Source organism: Triplophysa rosa, linkage group LG23 (genome assembly GCF_024868665.1).
Source record: "Triplophysa rosa linkage group LG23, Trosa_1v2, whole genome shotgun sequence".
In the NCBI taxonomy this organism is placed as follows: Eukaryota; Metazoa; Chordata; class Actinopteri; order Cypriniformes; family Nemacheilidae; genus Triplophysa; species Triplophysa rosa.
The window spans coordinates 15313742-15341523 of NC_079912.1; positions in this window are offsets into that span (position 1 = coordinate 15313742).

The window sequence follows — 27782 nt, forward strand, 5'->3', positions numbered from 1 at the left end:
TAATGCCACACGAGATTGCATTCTCAGTACAATATTTTCAGAAGCTTAACTCCATTTCATGTCACAAACGAAAAAACAAAACATAAAGGAAGCACAATATCATTTCGTGCAAGAAAGTTCCTTGTTGGTTATTTAAGAACATGAAATGACCGGTTATTACCATCCATGCATCGCCCAGCATGGACACATTACTTCATAGCAGCTGTTTTACTGCTGTAAATATCTTCGGATGTACGGATGAAAAAGTGATTTATTTAAATTTGATGCACCGAGTTTATTTGCCTGGTGGCTCGTGCTAGCTGAAGAGATATTCACCTATCCTTGCAATAAACAACTCTCGCCTCGCCTGGCTTCAACAAGCTTATAAACACACGCACACACACTTTGGCGCACACATGCACGCGGGCGTCCGGCAAATAGAATTCCTTCAAACGTACGTGGGTTGAAACGCACTCAAGGGACAGAGAGAGGCGAGGTGCAGGGTGCAAAGGCCAGGCTTCCAGCTCCCTGTATCCAAATGGCATTACTCACTCTGAGATGTATTATTAAAGAAAGAGGTACCTCGGGCCATAGCTGACGGACCGTGCAACAGTAAACAAGAACAAACATCAGCTTTTGACAGCTAAAACACAATGTTTTCATTTTCACACTGTTACGAACAACAGAGAAGGGTTTAAATGAGATGACATGCATACCTATTATCAGATCGGCGCACTGACATATGCAACATGTCAACTGTTACATACTGTTATGTAAACATAAAACTTTTTAGGTTTAACTTGCTATAGCAAGTCAGAGGCAGGTTGTATTAGAGAAAGTTATCACCACTCATTGAAGAAAGCATTTTATAAGATCTGAATAGACTCCACAGTCTTAAAAGTGTTCTCAATTATTTTCCACAAAGATAAACACTTTTTTAAACATGCATTTACTAAAAGTGAATTTGTCAATGTTTAGTGGCCACAAGACTCGTTTTTTGCTTATGGGGTCAAATTAAAAAATGGTCTTCCAAGACCAAACCGTGTGAACTATGCTGTCCAAATAATGCTATAGTATATGGTATGTATATTATATTTAGATGCTATATTTTGGGAATGCTGAATTGACAGAGCACTAAACCCTAGATGCTACACCAATAATGCAATCTCCTACCAACAGATCTGAGAGCCCTCAAAACTACATCCAGCATTAATATTGGAAACCTCAAAAGAAAAAAATAAGGGACACGATTAGGGATGTAACAATATAAAAATCTCACAGTACGATAATACCACGATATAAAGTCCACGGACGGTATTTGATGCGGTATTTAACATGTCAAATGATGACTTGGAAACGTGCCATAACCATCCTCTTTTCTTTACCCTCTAATCATAACTGTTGATTAGAGGTATGAGTTATAGTATGAGATAGGTCAAATGACCTAAAAATCCTTTTTATAAAATAAAATAATTGCACCAGATGGACCTTGCCAAAGGTAACATCTAATATTTTTCCTAACTTTCTTTATGTTAGGCCCCGAAGACCTATCGTTTAATACAGTCATGTGACCAGAATATTGAGACAATTTTGCTCGATAATACGATATCGATAATATTGTTACATCCCTACACACTATGCATTACTTCACTTGACACATGCAATTTAAGAATAAGGAAAAGTTGGCGGCAAGTGCCAAAATAAAAAACACTTCCAGTAGATCTCCGCAAAAACGAAATAACTGTTGAATAGTTTTAAATTAATTTAATACAATTAATATACAATAAAATATTAATATAAATTAAATATAAAATAAATAATTATATTATAACCAAACACAGCGCGTGCGAACGATGAAGCCGTCTATATGCCTGCTTTACAGAATTAAGTGCTGAAATGCATCTGTTAAAACAAATGAATTTTAAAGTCACACTGAGTGTCACAAACCATTACACACATCAATAAGTGTATTCATAAGCAAATTAAACACTAGAGAGCTGTGACTGACTACATAAATATTTCAAGATAAACAGACTTCAACTTTTAAATGCTTGGTATTCCAGAAACATCAGAAATCAGCCACAAATTCGAAAGAAAATATGCATTAATTAAATTCATTAGAAACCTAAATAAAGTCAAATAATACAGCTCTCACACAACTTGCGAGACGAGGCTTTCTTGCAAATTTAACTGTGTTTCACATCCACTTTTTGCCATTTTTTCCATTCTAACCTGTAACTTCATACATTGACATTCGATTCAAAGTGATTCAACATTATATGGATTTAATGTTTGTTCCCGTAGATATAGGACATGTCTAAATTACCACGGACAGCAACCCTACCTGAAATATTTGCCTTTGTGGAAAAAGCAAGGGTGTACACATGGGTTCGCAATATCTAAACTCGCGTATTATGCCACTGCAGGTCATGTGACTCAATTCACATGCCAAATACAATTATACAGAGGAAAAAACACAAAATGTGAAGGAGAGAGAGAGAAGTAGAGCAAGAGAGAACATATACAGGCTGCGGCTCTTGTAATACTATTATTTGCTATTCCAATAAAACTCAGTGAAACTTGAAACTTGAGAGAGAAGCGGATAGAAAGTGAGAGATAGAGAGAGAGGGAGAGGGAGGGAGAGAGAGAGAGAGAGAGAGAGAGAGAGGGAGAGAGAGAGGGAGAGGGAGGAGTATTAAATTTCGGGAACTGGGCGAAAAAGGTGAGGAGTTGATTTTATTAAGGGATGAGGAGAAGAAGTATGAAAGATTAGACAATGGTTGTATGAATGGTAGTGTGAGGGCAGGAGGAGAGAGAGAGAGAGAGAGAGAGAGAGAGAGAGAATCAAGTCTACAATCTATGCTCCTCCAACTAAATCTGTTTTTAAATAACTCTCTCTCTCTCTCAAAAACACACACATTTACAGACACACGTAAACACACACTAAAGCAACTAGGTATGCAAATTGGATGCTCTCTCATGCAAATTATTTTCTGGTTATTAAAAACCAGCAAAGGTTGTTTGGAAAATCTGCCACTCCAGTGGGTTTCACTGTTTCGGTGAATGTACGCGAATATTTAAAGCTCTAGATGAGAACAGCACAAAATCTGATTGAAAAACAGGGTTTGTATTCACAATTACACAAAGCGTGACATACGGCGGAGACTAAAATGCTTAAAAAAAAACTCGCTCTCTGCTGCTGTCACATATCAATTGTGAATGGTCCCTGTCAAAGGACTCCACTAATCTCATCATGGTGTCAGTTCATCAGTGCTGACAAAGCAAAATTATTGCTTGTCAGTGGATATTTATGTCCAGAAGGCTTTAACCAGACAGAGCGCTACCTTATTATTTGTATCTTTTGTCCATAGATTGACCTATACCCTCTGCGTCAACATAAAAGAAAACGTTCAGATGGCATGACAGCTTTGGATGGGTAATATCCATAAATCAAGCGTCCAGACAAAATGTCTTAACCAGAGATATGCAGTCATTTTATGGCAAACTCACATCCTGTGATTTTTGACTGGATTTTGCTGTCGCGACAAAACCTCCGGATCGCGACTAAATCGGTGCTAGTTTCGGTCACCGGAGCTCGTTAAGTATAGCAGGTGTGCAACGTGATCTGGACCTGTCTCGAGCTATCCCAGACTCTACAATATTTTCAAACCTGTTTGATATTATCGCCAAGTGATCTCGCTGTGTGTGACACTGTGGAACTAATCCAGCCAATCACAGCGCAGAAGGTTTGCATCCAATTATTGCGTGGAGGAATTTACTGCTGGCATGTATTCATTAACATTACAGAGCGTGTTAAATGACTAGTATAACATACATACATAAAGCTATTTTAAACTATCCTAAAGCAACAAGTCTGAATAATGGAATATAGAAATCACATTCTTCCACACAGGCAGGTATGAATTTGGAGCTGAAGGTATAGGCAATGTATAACATCACTTACACTATAGCTGAGCCCAGTTTTGTGCAACTTATCTAAATCTTCAGAAAACTTTTATAAATAAATCTGCCAGTTCATTATAACCAAATAACTACATAATATGCCCAATAATCTAAATACAATTAATTACATACATTAAAGTGATACTTCACCCAAAAATGAACATTCTGTCATCATTTGTGCACCTTCGAGTTGTTCCAAATGTGTATAAACCCATTGACTAACATAGTAGGAAAAATTTCTTTATTTTTGTGTTCTGTTTAACACAAAAGAAGACATTTTGAAGAATGTAGAACAGCAAACAGTTCTGCGGCACTTTTGACTACCATTGTTTTTTCCTACTATGATAGTCAATGGGTGTTGAGATCTGTTTGGTTATGAGCATTCTTCCAAATATCTTTCTCTGTGTTCATCAGAACAAATACATACAGCTACTTTACAATGCGAAATGCGGTTACACACACAATTCGGTAGGTAATTGTACGTTTCATACACAAAAAAAACACAGCGTCCCACTAGTTGCCCGGTCCAAAATGGCTGCGCCGTTGACGTCGGCCTCTTTGCCTCAGTGGTTAATGCAGCTATGTATGTACGTCTATGATGACAACCACCCAACTGTAACAGAACTGACACTCTTATTCTCAACTAATAGTTTACCGTCACGTCAACAATGCTGTCAACAAAGCAACAGCCACTGTGCGAGGCAAATTTGCGTGTCTTGTGTGAATTTCGCGTCTTTAATAACTCACAGAAACGGATGTTGGATGAGCTCCTCTTCCACAGGAGCAGTTTCGTAAGATGTCGCGCTGCGCTCTTACACTTAGCTATAAATACAACAAACGCATTATTCGAGAAACTAGCGTTTCTAATGTACTTGTGTTAAGTTTTGAGTCATGTAAAGTGTCTCGCTGTCTTTACTAGGCTATTTGGTTACTAATTATGCTCCTCGTCGTCTTGAAGGGGCGCTAGAGTGCAGAGCGACTGTTGTGACATCAAGTACCGCGAGAGTGACGACTCCGAGTAGACGACTCCGTATGCGTTCAAAACTACTATCGCGGTACTTTGATGTCATACGCCGAGCGGTTTGCGCAGTCCCACATGAACTTAAAAACACTTAGCTATAGGTGTTATTTACCTAATGTCTGGCTTGTCGCAGGGTATTTGTTCATACGTTAGAGTAAAACCTTTACTGTTAACTGCGGGTCAATGCATAAGTTAGAGTAAAACCTTTACTGTTAACTGCGGGTCAATGCAAGAGTCACATGCGGTTGTCAAAACAAACAATGACCGCGTGAACACAGTCAACGAATGCATAAATGCATTAAACGTTTTTCCAAATGCATGCCCTGCCCTGTAGCTGAGGCAGACTGCATAAACGATGGTAAGAAATTGACTTATGGAGTTTGTGTTCCCTAAAATACATTTGTAAAATAACACATCTATGTTTATTATGAATCTTGTATAGCCTGCAAAAACAACATTATTTTGTATGTATTACCAACATAAATCTTTTTATACCATGTATTTAATAAAGCCATGCAGTATAAGACGGTTTTGTTTTTAAAGAAATGTGTGCTGAAGTTTGATTATTTGTTTACATGTTAGGCTTGTCTTGCATTGTATAAAAGCTCTCCATAACTATGGTAAAGTAATGCATGAGCTCTCCTCAGAATGTGAATCTAAATCTTAGATAAAACGATTAAAAGACCACTCTTTAGGACTTGACAGATTATATATTCAGCCTAATATTTTAAAGTAAATTTCTGTGCGCAAGGATCATTAGACAGTTGTTTTGCATGAGTGCAGTTTTGTGTGTCTGTGGTTATGTGAGGCCGACTACAGATAAACTTTGAAACAAAATCTCTGAAATGTCTTCAAAGCTGGACTGCCTTTGAAACAACATTAAAAGAACATCATGCATTATGGCAGATGTGCCAAATTTTCACATTTTGCTTTTTTCCATATGAAAAGGCCTGCATATGAGCAGCACATTTCTATGCAGGGTGCACTCCATTACAGGATCATATCATTGGACATGACGCCCATCTGAGTGTGTGAATCCACCACAGTGCTGTGACATTTTTACTACATGAACAGAAATGAAGCCCTAAGCCTCTCTTCTGAGATTCAGACTGACTGCAGGACTTCATCCACATTACCATTTCAGCACGTGTTTGCTTCAGGAAGCTGTCCGCGAGAACCAAACTCCAAACATACTGGCTTTGATTCATCCCAAAAGAAGTTAATTAACTGTCAACATCCGCGTAACTCTTTATTCTTCTTTTATCTTTTAATTTGTCTCATTCTTTCTGCTTGGTTTGCTGGCGTGTTATTATATTTGGCAAACGTTTAATGTTTACGCCCGAGTGATCCGATATTTACGCGATTGTGGAGAGTGAACTGAAGCTGCAGCGTTGCCAAATCGATGACACGTTTTCAGAATGTTCTGGCGGTTTCTGCAGCACATGAAGCCGTAGGAGTGGAAATCGCACACGCATACACGGCTCTTTTGAATACAGCCATCTGCTTTCAGCAGTACAGTGTCACCAAACTCATACATACTGTTCAGTGTTGCAATGTTTGGATGATGGAAACATCAACAATGCACCACATACTCCATCTTTTCATAAACAGGAATAGTATTGAGGGAGATTTTGCCTGGTTATGTCGCTCGGTATACCTTTGCCCTGATTGTCCAGAAGTGTAACACGCTTTTTTATATTATTAAACATAATCTTATGCATCAACCAAGATTTACCTTGAAAAAGTCACGTTCTTAACCCATGTTTTGTCTCGTTTCACTGTATACTATCTAAACATTATTAAAGGGGTCATATGACATGGCTAAAACGAATATTATCATTTGTTTCAGATGTAATGCAATGTATATACACGATTTAAGGTTAAAAAACACTGTATTTTCCACATCCCGTGCATGTTTGTATCTCCTCTTTGCCCCGCCTCTCTGAATTGCGCAGATATTTTATAAAGCTCATCGCTCTGAAAAGCGAGGTGTGCTATGATTGGCCAGTTAACCAGTGCGTAGTGATTGGTCGAATACTGAAAGCGTGTGACGGAAATGTAACGCCTCTTACCATATTTGGAACATCAGGTTCGTAAGCAATTGTACTGACAGGTACGCCCACCTAACTTGCGTATACATTTGGGCGGTCTTAGTCAAATCATACCACGAACTGACATAGATTTGTGGGGGTGTGGCTACACGAGGCGTTTCAGGCAGGTCTGGGTGAGCATTCGCTTTTAGATAGAATGCATCTTTTATTCCGACACTTTAATTTTTGCAATTTTACGTGTCTAACACATGCATGGGCAACTCATAACACACCAAAGACACAGAAAACACGTATTCGTGCCATATGACCCCTTTAAAACAAAATAAGCTAAATGGCTAAAGATATGATGCAGAATTTTTCTGAAAAATTTGTTTTGAATTAAATGGATAGTTCACCCAAAAAGAATAATTTCTGTTTTCATTTCTTCACCCTCATGTCATTCAAAACCTGTTTATGACTCTTTCGTCTGTGGAACACAAGAGAAGATATTTTGAGAAATGTCTCAGTGGTTCAGTGTCCATACAATAGAAGTCAATGGGAGCAATGTTGTTTGGTTACCAACATTTTTCGAAATATCTTTTGTGTTCTGCAAAAGAACAAAGTCATACAGGTTAAGAATGACATGAAGCTGCATAAATGATCAAAGAATTGTATATTTCTTAGCCCGATAGCATATCGTTTTTTCTAGGTTTATGCTTAACATAAGGAGGAAATCCATTTTTTAATAATGTAATTTTTTTAACAATATTGTTTATATTAGACATTAATACTGGAAAGCAAGACCAAAATACTGCTTTAAAAATGTTGTCCGCATTTGTTTGTGATTGGCCTTGACACACTAGGGAAAACTGAGAATTCACAAAGCCCCTACAGACGTCTCGGTTCTGTCGCCTTCAGTAAGTATAAGACATCGCTGTGAAATATTGAAGCCTTTTTAAAATGCACTTACTTGGGTTTTCTTTTCACTCAGGCAGATTTTATGGCCATGATATTGGATTTTGAGGTGAAATTGGGGTGGTTTTGGGGTGAGATGTGAGGGAGTTCTTAATGGAAGCTGTGAGGAAGTACCGTAAGGGCTGTGTGACGGTCCTTACCAGAACTCAGTCGTGACTCACTCAGACAAGGGGTGACAGAAACATGGCACCCGGGAGACTAACACACACATCACCCTCCCTTACTGGAGCCCCGCTGACGTACCACAGTCGCCGCCTGCCCAGACCTGCTCTCTCTTGTCAGTTTCATCCACTCCATATGTGTGTAGCTTTACACTTCAGCACCATTCCCTTAAATATGTTTTATCCAGGATCTGGGTAGCAACCACTATAGCCTTCTACAGCCATAAAAATGGCTCATTTTTGTTTGTCGGGCTTTTGCTTGCCATGCCAGTTGTTCTGAAGTCAAATAAAGAATATTTTTGTTACTAAGACATTGGTCTTTCACAGGATAAGGAGACGTTTTTTCTAGAAACAAATGTTTAAACAATTGTTGATTTACAGTACAGTAAGAGTATAGAACTATAAAATGAGTGTGGATAGCACATCACACAATATATAAGCAGATCAATTGGTTCCGTAAGAAATTGATGAGAAATATGCATATTTAATTTTAAATGAAATAGATTGTAAAAGGATGTGCTCTCTCCTTAAGACGTGATATTACTGGGGTCTTTTTCTTCAGGAGAATAACCTCAGAAGCACTAGATCTCTATTTGCGCTCTATTTAATTTCTTTGCCGTCCAGAAGCAACAACTGAAACATTAGAGAGATCCCATTTGCGATTTTCCTTTCTTATCAGTTGGCCATCCAGCCGTGCCGAAGACGAAGAAAAATATGTAAGTTAATCTCAAGCTCCATTGTTTACAGTAGTTTTTCAGTAAATATCTACAGCTGCGCTTTGATGCCTTATCTTCTGTTTCATTCCTCTGGACTCATTTTCGCCCGATGGCTTGCGGTACACAGCAGATGCCTCGTAGGGTTCTCATTGCTGTCAGTGATTGATCCCCTTGTTTTTATCTGCCGTAATTAAACATTTAGAGCCGTGCGCTCCCTGTTGCTCAATGTAATTTCCTCTGAATTCAAAAAGTCTCGCAGCCCGAGAAATCTTTATTATAGGCAATGAACCCAGCGCGATAATGAGCCCATAGGATGAAACACCCAGTTTAGCACACTCCGGTTACCTTACCGTATCTTGGGAGAGGAGGGGCCGCTCGATTTGTTCAAGCCGCTATGGGGTCGCTTCTGAAAGAAACAGACATGTTTACATTAACGCAAACACTGCATGGGGGGAAAGTTGTTTTGTTTGTTTATATTTTGCCTAAATCTCAGTTTGTTTGTCCCAAGTTTAATGATAAGTGACAACCGGGTATTTCAGAAAAATGAAAACTGTGCTTCACATTGTGTTTTGTTTACTATGAATTTAAAGAAGACCTGATTGCAGATATAGTTAAAATCCCAAATTTCCCACTTTCCCTCGATGTGCCTTTTGAGAAAGCGTGTCACGGTGTTTAGACCTTTTCAGAATGCAGTTAAGACATGAAGCTAACGTTTACATTGCACTTTTGCAGGTTTTACTTTTGAAGTGAGTGAACCCTCAGCAGTGTTGGGTGTAACTAGTTACTAAGTAATTAGTTGCTTTAATTTAATTACTTTTCCCTTGAAAAGGTAAATTAAGGGATTACTCTTATTTTTTCCGTAATTTAATTACAGTTACTTCTGATATAATTGAACTAAATACAGTGTAATATATACAATAGTGGAAATGACATAAAAATTATAAGTCTAATTTAAAATGAATGCTTTAATGTATCCTTCTTATATATGTCAGGGCTCCAGACTAACTTTTTTTTACCAGGAGCACTGTAGCCCCTGACTGAAAATTATAGGAGCGCAAGCAAAAAAATTAGGGGCACACCTTAAATCAGCCTGCTATGAAATTATTCACATTTTCCCCAAAATAACTGTATTACTGATACAGACAAACAAACAAGTTAAGTAACTTGATGACAGCAGATTTGGTTCTGCTTGAACTATTGAACTATTTCTTTAATGCCACAAGAACGCAAACAACATCGAATGGAACTGTTTGCAATGCCTTGGCCAAGTATTATATGGAAAGTTTACCCCAAAATATCATGTTATTTCAAACCTGTATGACATTCTTCTACAGGACACAAAATATTTTATTTTAGAATGTTGGTAACCAAACCACATTGACTTCCATTGTAAGGACACAAAACCACTGAGACATTTCTCAAAATATCTTCTGTTTTCCACAGTCATATACAGGTTTTGAACGACACGAGGGTAAACAAACGATGACAGACTTTTTATTTTTGGGTGAACTATACCTTTAACTTCTGAATTTGTGTATTTGCAATGCATATGTATCAAGACACAAATGTGTTGGTAGAAGTTTAGTTTGAGAAAAGGCCCTTAGATTTCAACATGACAACGCTGATATTATGACCCATGGCTCAAGGGACGCAACAAATACGAGGGACACGCAAAAACCAAGTGTAAGGCTTAAAACAAAACTTTATTATTAACAGAAAAGACTAAAGTTAAACATTAAATTGCAAAGCAAAGCAATATTCAAATGAAATCTACAATATATCTGAAGCAATCAGTAATGTCAGTGCGTAGTGTTAGATGCATGACTGAGAATGTAATAAGATGTTCTGTATAAAAATGTATATGCAAAAACGTCCAACACAAACCAAACGCCCAAACTTCAAAGGAATGTCCTCCCCCAAAGGAATGTCCTCCCCAAAAGTAATGTCCTCCCCAAAAGGAATGTCCTCCCCAAAAGGAATGTCCTCCCCAAAAGGAATGTCTTCAAAGCCTTGTAGGGAACATCTTTTAAGAGGAGCTTGATGACCACACCAGGTGCACATCATTGACCGCTAATTGGAGCTGCTTCTCGCATGCAACTCCAAAACGAACAGCAGAGGTCGTCACACTGATACAATAAGTGTGGATATAATCCTCTCATAAATTATTTAATCAATGAAGATTTCAGTTGTTCATTGTGCCAGTGTTGAGTGGGTCATTAGTTCCACTCTACAGCTGTTAGAATCTTTGATGGTTTATAAAAATAAGTCCGCTGTAATTCTGCATGTCCACATTTCCTCGTCCCACCAAAAAACGCCCGCCTCCGTTGCTTATGCATTAATAATATTAGGCCAAATCTGATGCCTGGGTTCAGGGGAAGCATTACTCATTTAAGGAGTGCATGGCACTATCGGTCTCTATCTTTCTCAGTGTGAGGCCTAATGGCTCTGATTGAACTCCAAATTCAATTTAGGCAGGATGTTACTGTTACATGAGCTCTCCTCAACAATGCCATTTCCCTTGCTTACACAGTACATTACCCAGCGAAGCTTGAATGTTCCTACTAAAACAAAAGCAGAAAATGACGAAAGGAAAAGAAAATGCATTGTTCTCTAATCCTCTTGCAATGCCAATGATGGGTGATTTCAAACTGTGTTTAATGGTAACGTAGTTGTGCCGGATCATGTTGAAATTGTTTACATTGCCCTGCTTAGTGTAGCGTCGGCATCCATTTCTTCATTAAAAGAACACCTGCCACAACAGTGATTCGTTTGGTTCCTCATATTTTTCATTTTGACAGTTTAGGAATATTCTGCCACATGAACGAAAATAAATTTGAGATGTTAAAAGTTTGCAATGCAATGCCTTTTTTAAGTTGTTGCTGAAAATACACCATGAATGACACATAACATGGGTCATTTACATAAGTTTTAAATACAGATAGTAAAATACAAACTATTTCTTTTAAGTATTTTTATACATAGAAAATTACAGTTTTTACCAGATTTCTATTGAGGTTCAAACGCATGATGCTATTGGCCTTAAAGGGGCGGTTCACCTAAAATTGAAAATTCTCTCATCATTTATTCACCCTCGTGTCATTCCAAACCTTTATAATTTTGTTGGATCTGTGGAACACAAAAGAAGATATTTTGAGAAATGTCCTAGTGGTTTGTTGTCCATACAATGGAAGTCAATGGGGTCCAGTGTTTTTAAAATATCTTCTTTTGTGTTCTGCAGAAAAAAAGAAAGTCATACAGGTTTGGAATAACGTAAGGGTGTTTAAATGATGAATGATTGTTCGTTTTTGTGTAAACTATTTAGTTATCATACTTGCAAGATTGCGAGACAAGCCAAATGGGATGTGCTTGCCAAATAAAAAAACACTTAAAATCAATGCAAAGTGTACAATGTATCTCTCAATTATCTCTCTATTGCCAGCACAATTTAATTTGGCATGTGTATTTTTTCTCAGACCTGATCAAGCAGTTAAGTGCATCAGTACATGCTGTTTGGAATTTTGAAAGTACTGCACCATCCCAAATTTCGATATACAACCTTTAAAACTCTATATAACAGTAAGGTATAGTTAAAAATCTCATTCCAGAGTGTGCTAAATCTATTTCCATTACTCTGCTTTCAGGAAAGAGGTAAACGTATAATTAAACGAGGACAAGAATTCCACAATCCCCGATCATCACCTTCACACAGAGAGGAGCACAGCCACCTCTGATGACATCGTCACATTCTCCCCGGACATCTCAGAGATATGAATCCACAGGTAAACTTGCCTGTCAGAGATATGAATCCACAGGTAAACTTGCCTGTCATCCACTCTCACAGACGAGGGTAACGGTAATTGAGGAGAGGTGATATTTTTAAGCACGTGGGGTCCCTGCGGTGTCTCGTCAACGAGGCTCCGCCGGATCGTCGCGGCCCATTGTATCGACCGGGCCCGGCGAGTTGCAGAGGCCGGCATGCCGCTGATTATTTTAACAAATAGCGTTCCTATTCAAGTCAACAGAAAGGTTTCCAATGACAGCTTGCATGACAAAAGGTCAGGGGCAGACTGCTACCGTTAATTAAGTAAAATTGGTGAATGTCAGAACTACAAAGGTCAATGATAATCCGAGGTATTGTCTCATATCCTCAGGTTTCATCCAACGGGAGGGGGTATGCTTTGAGGCATATATAAAACAACTGAAATTCATTCAGGACTACTTAAAGATTAATGCAGCTATGCTGGTCCAACCACACAGTCAGCACAAGCTCATTGAAACAATCACATCATAGAGAGTTCAGGTGAAGACTGCCAAACTGATCTTTTCATTAGTTCTTCATTGTTCGCATTGATAATTTAAGCACTGGGTGTTCAGTACAGAAATACACCAGTATGGAATATAGAGTAAAATATTAAAGGGGTCATATGGCGCGAACATGTGTTTTCTGTGTCTTTGGTGTGTTATAAGTTGCCCATGCATGTAATAGACACGTAAAATTGCAAAAATTCAAGTGTCGGAACAAAAGATGCATTCTATCTAAGACCTGCCTGAAACGCCTCGTGTAACCACACCCCCACAAATCTACGTCAGTTGGTGGTATGATTTGACTAAGACCGCCCAAATGTATACGCAAGTAAGGTGGGCGTACCTGTCAGTAAATTGCTTTGGAACCTGATGTTCCAAATATGGTAAGAGGCGTTACATTTCCATCACACGCTTGCAGTATTCGACCAATGACTACACACTGGTTAACTGGCCAATCATAGCACACCTCGCTTTTCCCAGCGATGAGCTATTTTAAAAAAATCTGGGCACTTCAGAGAGGCGGGGCAAAGAGGAGATACAGTACAAACATGCACGGTATGTGGAAAATACATCGTTTTTGAACCTTAAATCGCGTATACTCATTGCATTATATCTTAAACAAACGATAATATTAGTTTTAGCGTGTCATGTGACCCCTTTAATATTGGGGAACACTAACATAATTACAAGCAAAATTACAAAATTTACTGTTTGTGTTTCTTACTGCCTATAGGTAAATTTTAACCAGTGAGTAGTTTCAAATTATTGCCTTACCTTACAATTTTTCGAAACCCTCATGTTTCGTGTCGAACCCTGATCCTGCACCCTTCAGTGCAATGGCAATAATAGCACAGCATAGTGAGAAGACAGAATAACCCGAAGAAACACACCAGGCTCTGGAGGTATAGCACCCCAATTTGAGGTGTACGGTAGACTTGTGGTTGCTGTGAGGATGACCATCTGCTGTTTGATTGATTATTCTCTGGAGAGGCAGTGATTCTCTGCAGGCCTGTTAAGTTTATAATGAGCTATATTTCACTTCTATCGGTCTTTTATTGATCATTAGCCCCGTGTTCTGATTCTAATCGGTCTGTAAATCCAACAGACTGAACTACATGTGTTAACCCAGATTGTTTCTTTACAGGTACATTGTTTGTGACATCTGGAAGCGTCCAGGGTTAAACTAGTTAAGATGACAGCATCCCATGCTGGGTAGAATATACAGCTGAAGATACAAAACCAGCATGTCAGGGTCCTTGAGTAGTGCTAAACAAAAAATGTAATATATTTTGTTTAGTTTTAGTTCATTTTAATAGTTCATAAATAGTTTTTACTTGTTTCATTTCAGTGTTTTACACATGGTGTCATCTGACGTTTTCAGCAAATGTAACATGCAAACTGAGGCTGGTCAGCTTGGTTTTGCAGGAATTCGTCACTATTTTACGAGGTGGCTAATTCATGTGATTTTGCACAATGTTATACAAAAAAGCATTTATGAAGCCCAACCCCTAAAAATAAATGTCACTGGCACAGAGAACAGATCACACCAGCCTTGACAATAATTGTGATCATAAAAAACATGATTATTTGTACATATGCTAATATTGTAAATTTCTTAGTACCTGTTTACAACTTTGCCTAATTTGATAATGGTTTCAAAGTTTCTCTCTGCCTCCCTACATTCGAATTTTGTGTGTGACTTATTGGTCAGAAAACGAGCAAACACAAAATAAAGAAAATTAAATATGAACTTGACAGATTATATTCATTAGATATTGTGATAATACCGTTAGCGAGAGTTCGTTTTGGCTACAATAACCGTGCCGTCAAAATGGGATATCGTGACAGCACTAGAAATAAGATCATACAAAATCATTATTTATTAAAAATAAATTCAATAGATATTGTGATAATATTGTTATCTTAAATACGTTTGGCCACAAGAAATGTGTCATCAAAATTGGATATCGTGACAGCACTACTACAAATAAGATCGTAAAAAAACCATTATTTATAAAAAAACATTCCAACAGATATTGTGATAATATCGTTATCGTGAATTATTTTGGCTACAAAAACCATGTCATCAAAATCTGATATTGTGACAGCAATAGTAGAAATAAGGTCGTACAAAACGTATATACATTTTTATTTATTTAAAGAAAATTTTAGTAGACATCGTGATAACATTGTTATCATGAATTCTTTTGTTTACAAAAATCATGTCATAAAAATCTATATTGTGACAGCACTAGTAGAAATAAGATCATACAAATCTAAAAATGTCATACCTCGTAACCTTGTGATAAATTGCCATTGTATTGTTTTGGGTTGGTTGCTTTGAAAGTTATTCAAACGGCTGCTTATCTAAACAATCCCTGGAAAGTGTTACTACAAACTGTAAAGTGTTTGTTCGACACTCTGGACTGTTCCAGATCTCCAGCTGTGATGTTAGAGAACACTGATGTAATGAACAATACCTGTGGTTTCAACAGCTGTACGTGAGACTATAGGGTGCGTTATCAACTAGGAAAGCGAACGAGAGAGTAAAGTGTGGGTTTATTGCAGGTCGGGTCAAAAGCAGCGGTTACTGAGATTGTGTATAACTGCACGGCTCTAAACACGCAGCCATGCAGCTACAGCTGAAAGCAGCTGCTGTCTTTGAGTAGACCGCGCATTAACTTGTCAGGAGATCTGACAATTGTACAACGGCATCGTACCAGCTGCCAGCGAGCACTCCGCTGCTCCTCGCGTGCGCAAATCTAATTTCCATTACAATCAAAGCCTCTTCGATGGATTGAAGATGATGTTTGCACTGCGGGGGTCTAATACGGCCTCTCTCGCAGTTTGATAATGTGACGATCCAGGTGGCTACGTACAGCCCCCGTCGCTGCGCGAGCACGCACCTTCGAAACGCAAGCACACCGTGGGGCTTAGGTGGTTCTGGCCAAATGGTTTAACTTCCCCAGAAGGTGTGCCCGTGTTTGTGTTCTCCCAGAGGTTGTGTGTTCGTTGCATTCATTAGAAAGCTTTTTACGAGAGTAGAGCTTGAAGGGCCGACACGGTTGAGTTATATCACATAGATCTTGCTCCGAGTGTTACGTTGAAAGTTGCTTCATACTGGGCATCACATGCCTGGATTAAAGGGATAGTTGTTTCAAAAGTAAAAATTGGATTTACTCTCCCTCGTGTTGGTTCAAACTTTTTTCACATACAATAGAAGTCAATGGGAGCCAGTGTTGTTTGTCAGTTTATCTTCTTTTGTGTTCTGCAGGGGAAAAAAAACATTCAGGTTTGCACACTTTTTGCACGTCTGTTTAAATAGACAGTGTCCAGATGTATGTTAAGTATTGTTTCAGTTGCATAAATGCATGTTTTTAGTTTTGTTTAAACTGTTTTGGTTTGATGAGACAAGTTGCGCTCAGCACCCGATTTCAGGACCCCGATCCTCTACGGCCTCTCTGACCCCTCACGTAGTTCGCCCAAGGCGATTTATGCTCACGGAGATGAACTGACTCTTGGAAGACCTGCAAACAAGCTTCCGTATGACACCATCGATGAAGGAGGTCGTCTCGGTAACACGGAAAAGCATTTCTACGCTCGCGCTGGCTGTATCCGACGTTAGGCATGAATTATTTATGCAGGTGCCTCGATGTATTTTTAATCATTAGACAAATTGAACACAGAACAGGGTTGCTTTCATTAATATCTGTCTGCTATGCGAGTGTTTCCTATGCGCATTTTTACCCAAACTGTAATTGCTCATTTTCAGGAAATTATTAGAGTAAAAGGGGAACTGCATTATAGCGGCAATGTGAAAAGAAAATAATTAGCGGCCCGGCACAAATCTCATTTGAAGGCATACAGGAGCCTTTTAGTAGGAGGTCACGGCATGCATTACATTGTTGATTAGGCCTGATGCTCTGCCCGGGTGAAGCTGGCCTTCCCTTGCCAGTGATCAGGAGGACGGTGGAATGAATGCAGGGTGTTTTCCCCCCCGATGGCCGCAGCAGGTAGATTAAGCACAAGCCTGGATGTTCGGAATCGTCGCGGCGCCCTGAATGCTCCAGCGCCCGGTCCGGCTCACCGAACACACTGGCCCAGAACAGAGAAGCTGGAGGGGAGCTGATAAAACTAGCAGAGCAGGAGAGAAAGAGGGAGAGAGAGACCATATCAAAAAGTCCAACTTCCTGGGTCAGCTTCAATTTGTATTCATGCATTTAATTATTTAATTTTTTTCGCCTCAGGCTGAGGAATCGGACTTGGTGGTAGTGGACCAAGTCCAGTATCCACTGATAGAGGCTTAGAGAGAGAGAGCTGGATCACTGGGGTGGAATGAAATGAGTGATGGGACCTGTGATGCGGATGAAAATATATACAGCTAATAAGACAGACAGTAAGTGCGAGAGACGGAGTTGAAGTCGAGAGTCTGGGGTCTCAGACACGGATATATTTAGCAGCGACTTGGGCATCAAGACTTTCAGTGATGCAGTCGACGCATTAATTATGATTTACAGATTGTATGTCTCCATCTGCCTTTTGGTGCTTATGTAATGTAATGTTGATCTGTTTTGTTCTATATCTCTGTTAAAAACAACTAGAAAGATTTACTTAATTTGTTTGTATTATTTATGCAAGTTTTTGAACAAACTTTTTTAAAGTAAATTTAACTGTGTGCAACAACTCGACATAAAAAATCAAATAAAATTGAATTAAAAAAAAACTGTCTGCAAAACTTGCACAAATGAACACCAAAAAATTCAGTAAATCTAACTAGTTGTTTTTTACGGTGCATATAGAACAAGACAACAGACCAACATTACATATGCATCACAAAGTCAGATGGAGACATACTGTATAATCTCTAAATCATAATTAATGCATCGAGTGCATCACTGAAAGTATTGATGCCCAAGTATTTACAGTGTGGCATTACAATATATGATGGCAATCAATTTTTGTAAGATCCATAGGAAAAACATCACGAAATTTCAATGATTTCTTCCACAGTCAGATTAAATGGAGAACAAATGGAAACGTTTGCATAAATCTCCAGAAATCTCACAAATGTCTAGAGTTTCAGAAGAGATCTCAACAATGTCACAAACCGAGCTCAGATTTGTCAGCAATTAAAAGTCAACATTATTGAAGAATTCAATATGAACTCAAACATTTCTCATCAAATTTACCCAAATCCAGATTATTTTACCTATACAATCATTGTAACCTCCATACTCTGCATGTTTTCTAACAATTTTCTCATTTGTTTTTATTTTTGATCCTCCTAAGCAATTTTAGTAGACACTTCTGAGACTAAGTTGACTTAAATGAAAAACGGAGAACTCCATCAAATCTCCTGAGCCATGAAAGACTAACCTTTAAATGTGCGATGTGTACATTTTTGGAGAATATATTGACAGAAATGCTATATAATATACATAACTATGTTTTCAGAAGTGTATAAAGACATTGCATGATGAAGAGTTATGTTTTTATTAACTTAGAATGAGCTATTTCTATCTACATACACAGCGGGTCCCCTTAAATGGATTTCACCATGTTGTTTCTACAGTAGCCCTAAATGGACAAACTGTTCCTACAGAATGTATTTCGTAAATAAGTTATCTCCTTCGGCAAAGAAGCGAAAACGTGACGACATCTTAGTTCAGTGTCAGCCACTGTAATGGTTCGAAAGGGAGGGTGGAGAAAGCCGTTGGTTGTAATTCGCAACCTCACCGCTAGATGTCGCTCAATTTCATACACTGGACCTTTTACCAGTACATTTAATTTCTCTGCTGAATGGAACTTCTCCTTATCTCAGTTCCTGCTAGAAAATGATCAGAATTAATAGAGAGCAAATGGAGGAGTCAACTGCTTCTTTTACCCAAGTAAACAATTAAACATTTCTTCAAATATCTTTTCATTCTTTCTAAGACAAAGGGCCAGTTTCACAGACAAGGCTTAAGGCTAGTCCCAGCCTAAAATGAATGTTTGACCAGTCTTAACTGAATATAACATGGCCAGAAATATCTTAAAATAAATCAGTGCCATTGTTTTGTCTCAAGATGCCACCCAGTAATGTATTTTTCTAAGGCATTTTTATAAAAGCCACATAAATATCTTAATTCAACTAAGGCTTAGTCCTGGCTTAAGCTAAGACGTGTCTGTGAAACCGGCCACAAATGATCTAAACTGTGCTACTCACAATCACAATGTTAAAGCTCTTTCCTCTTAATAATTATAATGTGTCTATTTCTATTTTTCTAGGAAATTTCAACTTCTAAAACTAAACCTAAACCTAACATGACTGAGAAGAGGCAACCCCTGACCAATCAATTTTTCTCTTGGGCATTTTTAAACACTAAAAAGAGGGAAGCACAAAAGTTGTGTCGGAGATAGTAAAGTATATCCTCTCACACCTAAATCAAAGAAAGACTTTGTATGGGGATTAAACTAGATTAAATGTGGTTCATTGCTAGTTAATTGTCTTTTATTTAATTGGTTGCGCATTAATAAATCAAGTTTTGTCAAATAAACTTCATTGATCCCTGTGGGATGGGAAAGGTGGACTTCATTTATTAAAAACCTTCTGGACAAATCTGAATTTAGAAAATTCTCCAGCCTGTTCAGTGTCTACAAACATCCACATTTGTCGATTTTACAGCTTCTGTCAGCTAAAGTGAATGACATCACAAATAGTACTCATCATGTGGAGAATCCTGATGTCCCACCGACCTGGGGGTAATTCACCACGTAGAGAGGAACATTGAGTATTACTTCACACTAAACGCAGTGCAATCCAGTAGACCTGTGCGCCCCATCCGAGTCTCACGGGAGCAGTTAAAGTGAATGGAGACACGGGATAGACATAACCTGAATCACTGACAGACATGATTGCATGATCTCATGTTCCATTGTACACGCAGTTAAAGGCCATTGTCTGGGTCGATTGCAGGCACAGAGCTGAGGTCTGTTGTCAGGCCGATTGCTTTTGCTGTCATTGCACACAGGAACATCTAAAGACCTGTGGGCTCTGAAGAAGAGAGATCGTTCTGAATGGGGTTACAGCTGATTGCGTGTTAAAGGTACAGTACACCTAAAAATTCAAATTCAGTTATTTGTGTTTGTTTCGTTCCAAATCTTCTGTATGCTTTTTTTAAGACTCTTCACACTTTTCCATGCAGATATGATTTATCTGTTCCAAAAACTAGATCCTGTACTTATGTGCTACGTCAAGGGTATTTAAAGCCATATGATAGCTTTATGTGACAAACTGCTAAAGGAACAGTTTACGCAAACATAAAAATTTGTAATGGAATTGGGGCCAAGGTTGTTTGGTCACCAACATTTTTCGAAATATCTTCTTCTGTGTTTTGCAGAAAGAAGTCATACAGGTTTGGCATGACATTAAGTTAAATATTTTTGGGTGAACTGTCCCTTTAAATTCTTCTCAAAGCTGAGCTTTAATTTGTTTCAAACACGGCAGCATCTTTAGTAAAATATTTGAATGAAGAGCAAAGTTGGACATCGCTTTTGTCACGTACTGTGCAGTCACTGTGAATTGAAAAAATAACACCATATATGCTTTCAACGACACGAGGGTGAGTAATGACATCACTTTTAAAATTAAAGCAGCCGATCGGCTCTGCCCGTCTAACACATTTCCATCTGCAACCACTCGGGTGTTATCGAGTGCAGCGTTATCAAGTTAATGACTTAACTAATTGCAATAAAAAGCAGTGGTGTTTAATGAGCAAAAGTAGAACGGCTCTAATTAGAGACCGGTGGTGACAAAGTTCGGGGAAAAAGGGACCTCTGATCGGGTACATTGATCTAGTGCACTCTGCAACCAGCAGATATATGGAGATCAGTCTGTTCATGTCACCATAACACACACACACACACACACACACACACACATCAGTTCAAGTGCATAAGCACACACGCTGACTCTTCAGTGCCTTGATCCAGCTCAAGTTCACACAGAGACACTTACTGAGACAGGACACGCAGGACAGATTCACACACACACACCCTCGTGCACAAACAAATGCTCAGTAATGATGTTGAGTTCACTCTCATTGCTTTTTGATGAGAGTGCATTGAAAGAGCAGGCCGCTATGATGTGGTCTAACAATCCCGTTTCTTATTTGCATTAAGAGCAAGCAGGTAGCCCCAGTAATGGCTTTGTGGCGCTGCAGAAGATTCTTTGAAGCCGGAGAATCAATGCGCCTCTTCAAAACTTCATATCCTTTCCACATGCGACTTCTCGAATCCACTCAGATGCCGCCACGAGACCAAAGCAAAACACTCTCGAAAAGACGAGCAAAAAGAATGGCTGTGGCAGTTTTTCGGAGAAGGAAACGTGGACGTTGGGGCTTTCTGTTGGCTGCGTTGCATATTACAGTGCGTGTATATCCGGATAGATGGATATAAAGAGGGAATCGTGATGTTAATTCGCATCGTTCGACTGTAAACCAGCGTAAAGCTCATAATAACGCAGATAATGAAAAAACAGCACAAGTCAATTTTGAACATCCAGAACAACACTCATTACTGGAAAATCCAAGATATTTCAGGGTTCTCCACAGTCCGCTAAGGCTGAAATGCCATTTTGACGGGACAGCCTGAACGTTCTCCCATTGAATGTGACTGCACTGATAATTTGAAGAATGGGAGGCGATGGTTGGTCATTACGGTCGTCAGCGAAGGTTCTAGAAAATTACTCCTGGCAGACCCGGCTCCTTCCCAGATGCAACCTGTCAAACGGCAGCAAAGCGGAGGCTGAGCTGATTAAAAAGGACCTTTTCCAGGGTGTTTGTTTAGGGCTCGTAAAAAACAACTCTGGACGTGATGAGATGGGGCATGCCGGCTGACCGTGTGGCGGGCGTAATTGGGATGCGGTCGAGCATCTTTAGCATTGAGGACCGTCCCAGCAGATGCGTTCGGGTCATGCGAACGGGCCGTATTAACATAACAGAAACTACATGCCAACTTCGGGTCGTTCCAAAGGATGCTAATTACAGCGCCAGAGTTTAAATCAATACCTCCGAGAGAAAATGGCAACATGCACGTAAAAACACACACGCGCACATATCCAAATTACGCTTGGCCTTTTTTCCTCCCGCAAAGGCCTCATTAGGGAGCAGCCGCGGCATTATCGCCGGGTTTCCGCTGCTAGACTCCGTCTCAGTGTCTAATGCCACCCAATTCCCTATGTTTATCGAAAAGCCTGTGCTGTGGCCTCATACCTAATGTGCTGCTTGAAATTTTAATGCTCCGAGTCGACGCAGGAGCCTTCTGGGGGCCCATCGAGACGCGAGCAAAAAGCCAGATGCCCATCTCACCCCCAGAAGGATGTGGAAGTATTACATTAGATAGTAAATCCACACCGGCCTTGTTAATTATTTAGAAAAACAAAGTGCTGCAGTCATACACGCTCTACTGTACAGCTGAGCAATGTTTAATCTACATAATGTATCTGGAGGTAGAAGAAGCCCAGCGAGAGTGGGATGAAGAGAGAGAGAGACCTGATGGAGAGGTGGGGAGCGTGTGATGCTACAGTAATAGAAAGAAACAGAATAGAAGATGAGAAACACTAATGAGACAGTGTGGACAGGGCTGTGAAACCACAGCCGTCTCCACGCGTGGGAAGGTACGTGAAAGGAAGGGGAGAAGAAGAAAGCGACCAGAAGCTTTGATATAGAGGAGATCAGGGATCGTTTTGTTGGGGGAGTTGTCATAAGGGCCGTAGATCAGTAACTATTGGGTTTTTGGTCCAAATCCAATTACACAAATTCTTGTTGTTTCTGTTTTTGGTCTTGTGTTTGGTCTTAGTTTATCATTGTTGTACATTGAGATTTTTTTGTTGAATTACTACGAACTAAAAACACAATGTCGTCATATTAATGTCAGAAAAAATTAAGATAAAGGCAAGAGTCATCTTTTTTTTATGAATGTCTGGTTGGAGCAGGGTTTTTTTTTTTTACAATTTATTCTATTTAATTAATAATTTTGTGTTTTTTATTGTTTAACTTATATTTTTATTTGCATGTTCAATTTGTATATTACAGGCTTAAGAAGAAGTAAACAACACGGGTGAAACGATGGTCCAAGAACCTGTTTTTAATGTTTGAACAACATATAACCAATAGAACATTTATAACCAAAACAGACAACAAGATAACAAATATCTTTAAGATTTATTTATATGTGTGAGATTAAAACAAACTCAAAGAGTGAAACCGGACGTGCTTCCCAGTGTTTACATTCGGAGCAAACTGGGGCTTGTTGTCACAAAAGTTCAATTTGTATCATTTTTTACAATATTTTTCATAAAATTTTATCAATCTCTTTTTTTGCAAAAACGTGCGACACTTAGCGCCAGTCCCGCCCAGTTTAATAAACAAATAATCTGAAGCTTTGACACAAAAGGGACCAAGACCTGAACTTGAGAAAACAAAGTTGAGAAAACTCAATTTTGTCATTCCTCAAATCCTCTACATTCTTAATCCCGTTATTGTTTGAAACCCCCGACTCCTCGCTACACTGAACAAAGACGTATAATTTCCAAAGTACTGAGCGTTACATTTTTTACGATTGCAAGAAAAGAACATAATAGCAAAGCCATAATTCCCACACACTTTTAAACTTCCTAGGCACGGTCACGAAGAAAAAAAGTCGTAAAAGAAACGCTTCCTGTTTAATTTTGTTGTTGTAATGTGATCAATTATGTATTCCGAGGAAGCGGAGAGGAACAGATTGGGTGTGTTTATCATTTATTATCATATGCAGGAGCTGCGATGTTACCACTGGCAATGCATTTAAGGAGATCTCATCGAGGATGATCACCATGGGATTCAGCATTATGGCAGAGGCAATGAAATAATGTGGCTGTTATTGATGAAACATATTGAGCTGGGGTCGGACTGGAATGAGAAGAACAGAATGTGGAGGTGTTGGCAGAGGGATGATGATGTTGCAGCTATAACCCTAATCATTAAAATCAGCTGAGTGCTGTGTGTCTGGTTATATATATGCAGACCATCCCCCATCTGCTGGCTTCTGCTTCTCGCTCATCTCCAGAGCCCAGATTTCTGTTAGACGCTAAAACAAGAGTGAAAACAATTTCACTCTTTAGGTGAGCATTGCGTATGTCTGAAAGATATTATGTCAACACTTTTGCATTTTAATGATGTTATTTTAAGATCCAATGAAATCAAAATGTATTGTGTCTGTTAACCTTAAAACTACAAGTTTTGAGTTTGTTGTACTGTTGTTGACTCCTTTTAATTTTGAACAATTTTAAGTAAGCAAAACTAGTCAGTTTTGAGTTTGTTGTACTGTTGTTGACTCCTTTTAATTTTGAACATTTAGCAAAGTAACTTTTTTTATTTACAGCTAAATAAATGAAAGGTCTTAAGACAACCTAAACAGTTCAGCTGCATCAACAATTAACAAACAGCCTTCACAGAGAGTGATGCAACACACACGACTGCTATTGCACCTCCCACAACCTAGCATAAGCACCACTCTTCTGAACGATGGTAACCCCAAAAGTCAAAAATACAACAAACTCTTCTAAATATCCAAGATAATTGAACATTCATCATTAACAAGGCTTTTTCCTTTCTAAAAACTCATAAAATAACACTTCATTTCAAAATTTGCTTTCCTAATGCAGTCTCACGCAAAGCATGCTGGGAACTGAATTTCATTCTCAACAAATCATCTTGAATTAACTTGTTGAAATTAAGTTAAACTAACTCAAAAGTAAGATTTACAGGAACTCAAAACATTGAAGTTAGGAATTTTTTAATATAAAATTAAGTTTACACTACTTAAACTGTTTAATTTCTTTGAACATTCGGGTTTACAGTGTACCCATTTCCTAAAAGTTGACTAAATCAATTTAAACCTACATTTTAAAACCTAATTTGTGTGTAATAATGTGTGCACTATAAATGCGTCTTTCTTTTTTTGCAGGAAAATTAGCCAGAAATATCATTTCACTCATACATTTTGTCCCTCTCAACCAAAAACTTTATTTCTACATTTTATGTAATTGTATAGGAGAAACATCTGATGCTAAGTTGATACTTCAACGAAACACAACCTAGAACTTCAAATCTCCTGGGCTATAAAAGAGCAAACTCAAAATGTTCCTCATAATTACATTTCACAACAAAATACAAACAACTATGTGATTAAACAAAGCTAGATAATTCTTAATTGTACGAGGCTCTCGAACCAATTAGAGGATTTTAACTCTTAAAAACGTTTGCATGCCCTCGTATTGGAGGTCTCTTAAAACATTACATTTTGTATTATTAAAAAATCAACATGAACAATGCATTCATTGAAAAGCATGCACACCTTTAGCTTGGCACTCGCTTAGCGCTGCGATTTGGAATTGTACGGAATGCTTGTTTTTATGTCTGCTTATCTTCTGCTCTCAGCCCTGTATCTCTCGTACCCTCCTCTAATTTATCTGCTTTCTGGTTGATTGATTAGAAATGCCTTTTTTTGTTTGTTTGTGAAGGAGACTTAATTAGATTTCACAGGTTAGAGGTCCACATACCGAAAGTTCAAGATTATTATTATTATTATTTTAATTAGATTGTGCCATTAAAGCGGGACGTTTTGGAGAAGGGAAGGGCAGCATTGAGGCTCCAGCGACAGTCATTAAATCTGTGATGGAGTTGTACACGTGTTTAAGAGCTCTGCATGTATGTGGTCACCGTCACTCCAAAACAAAGTCGGGAATGAGAAGTGAGCTGAAAGGAGAGAGTGCATTTCTGTTTATTAAAAAGTGCCGCGTACACTGACATTTTTATAGCGTCCACCTGTTGACTCAAAAAGAATTCTGGTCAATAAAATAATATTTAAAATCTCAGAAGGCACATACAGGTTGCTAGTGAAAACATATCCGTCGATTCTGTGCTCTTAAGCACTGAGATATCACAGTAAACCTTGTGTGTTTTGGTTGTGAAATGGACTCCCATCTACCGCCATGTCCTAATATCTGGAGAAAGAGATCTGTTGGCGTTCCCATTCACCTCAATTGGTGTTTTGTGTTTTTTTGGTTACTTCCTGGAGGTACTGGGTGTGCTGGGCCATTTTTAACACATCTGAGCACTCAGTTGTAAGCATTATGGGTGTAGTACACTCGCCTCGGTACGATATGATATACAAAAATATTTGTTTGTACATAATATTATAGATCATAAAATTATAGATTAGAGAATTGACAACGTTCAAGGTTTAATTGAATCTCATGTAAGGTAATAAAACCTGTCTGTCACTGAAAAATAAAACTAAATTATAGAAAATTAATAAAGGATAGAACTCCTAAGACAGTAACAAAATTATGCAAACATTACATATGTTGACGAAGGTCATGTCAGATTAACCAATAGTTTTAAACGGATGTCACATTGTAAAAAAATCACAATAGCGCTATATATTATATTGTGATATATTGTGCCACGATATATCGTTTTTTTGCACATACATAAATGCTGGTGTGAGAGTTGGTTTCGGTAAACGCATCTGCCAAATGAATAAATGTAAATTAGCGGCATCTAGTGATGAGGTTGCGAATTGCCACCAACGGTTCACTCCACCCCTTCCCCTTATTTCCCGAAGGAGAAAACATATTTATGAAACGCGCTCTGTAGAGTAGTTTGTCCGTTTAGGGCTACTGTAGAAACAAAATGGTGATTTCCACGTAAGGGGACCCGTGGTGTATGTAGATAGAAATAGCTCATTCTAAAGCAATGAAAACATAACGGTTCATCGTGTAAGTTCTTTATACACCTCTGAAGACAAGTTATATTATATTGCATTTCTGTCAATAGATCCTCCAAAAAATTACACGCTGGACCTTTAAAAGCCAACCAAAATTGTGCACTGGCAAAACACCTACTACAATATGACGACATATTTGCTTTAGACATTGCACCAGAAACCACAGCTACTTATCAATGCTCGTCAATAGAGATGCTTTTTTGGGCCATGCTAACTAGTCAAACCTTGTCACCTTGACCATCTATCTGCTTGAAATCACGCAGATGAATCTAAAATGCTGGTCTCTTCTCTACCTGTTCACTGAACTGATGACCGGCCGAGAGGTTCACTTATTAAGAAACCTAGTTACAGCAGCATCTAAGAGAGCTCCTGAACCTTCTGAGGGTTTTAGAACGACGCACCAAACGCCTTAAAACATAAAGTAGTAACCAGCTGCTCGGTCCCCAAAAGAAGTATCTTAAAATGAATGACCTTTATAACGACATGTACTAGTTGCTAATGGGAGTGATCAAAGGCGCAGTTGCTGGATTGGACACCTGGTAGGTATTGAACAGCAGTCACATTTAAAATGCATTTAGGAGTCTGATTATAACCATATGAAATAAGATATAATGGTCCTCGTCAGAATTCGCAATGTCTCAGACAGCGCGTGGAAAAAAGAGGGAATATCGTAAAAACGATAATAACTATTGCGCCCGTCTAGGGGGTAATAAATAAATAAATGTGTGCTTTGCAACTGTGCAACAGCCAGCGATGAGGGAGAGAGAGAGGCTGTGCGCGGATTTAATTAGAAAGCAAAGCTTTTTTGACAGTAAATTGATTT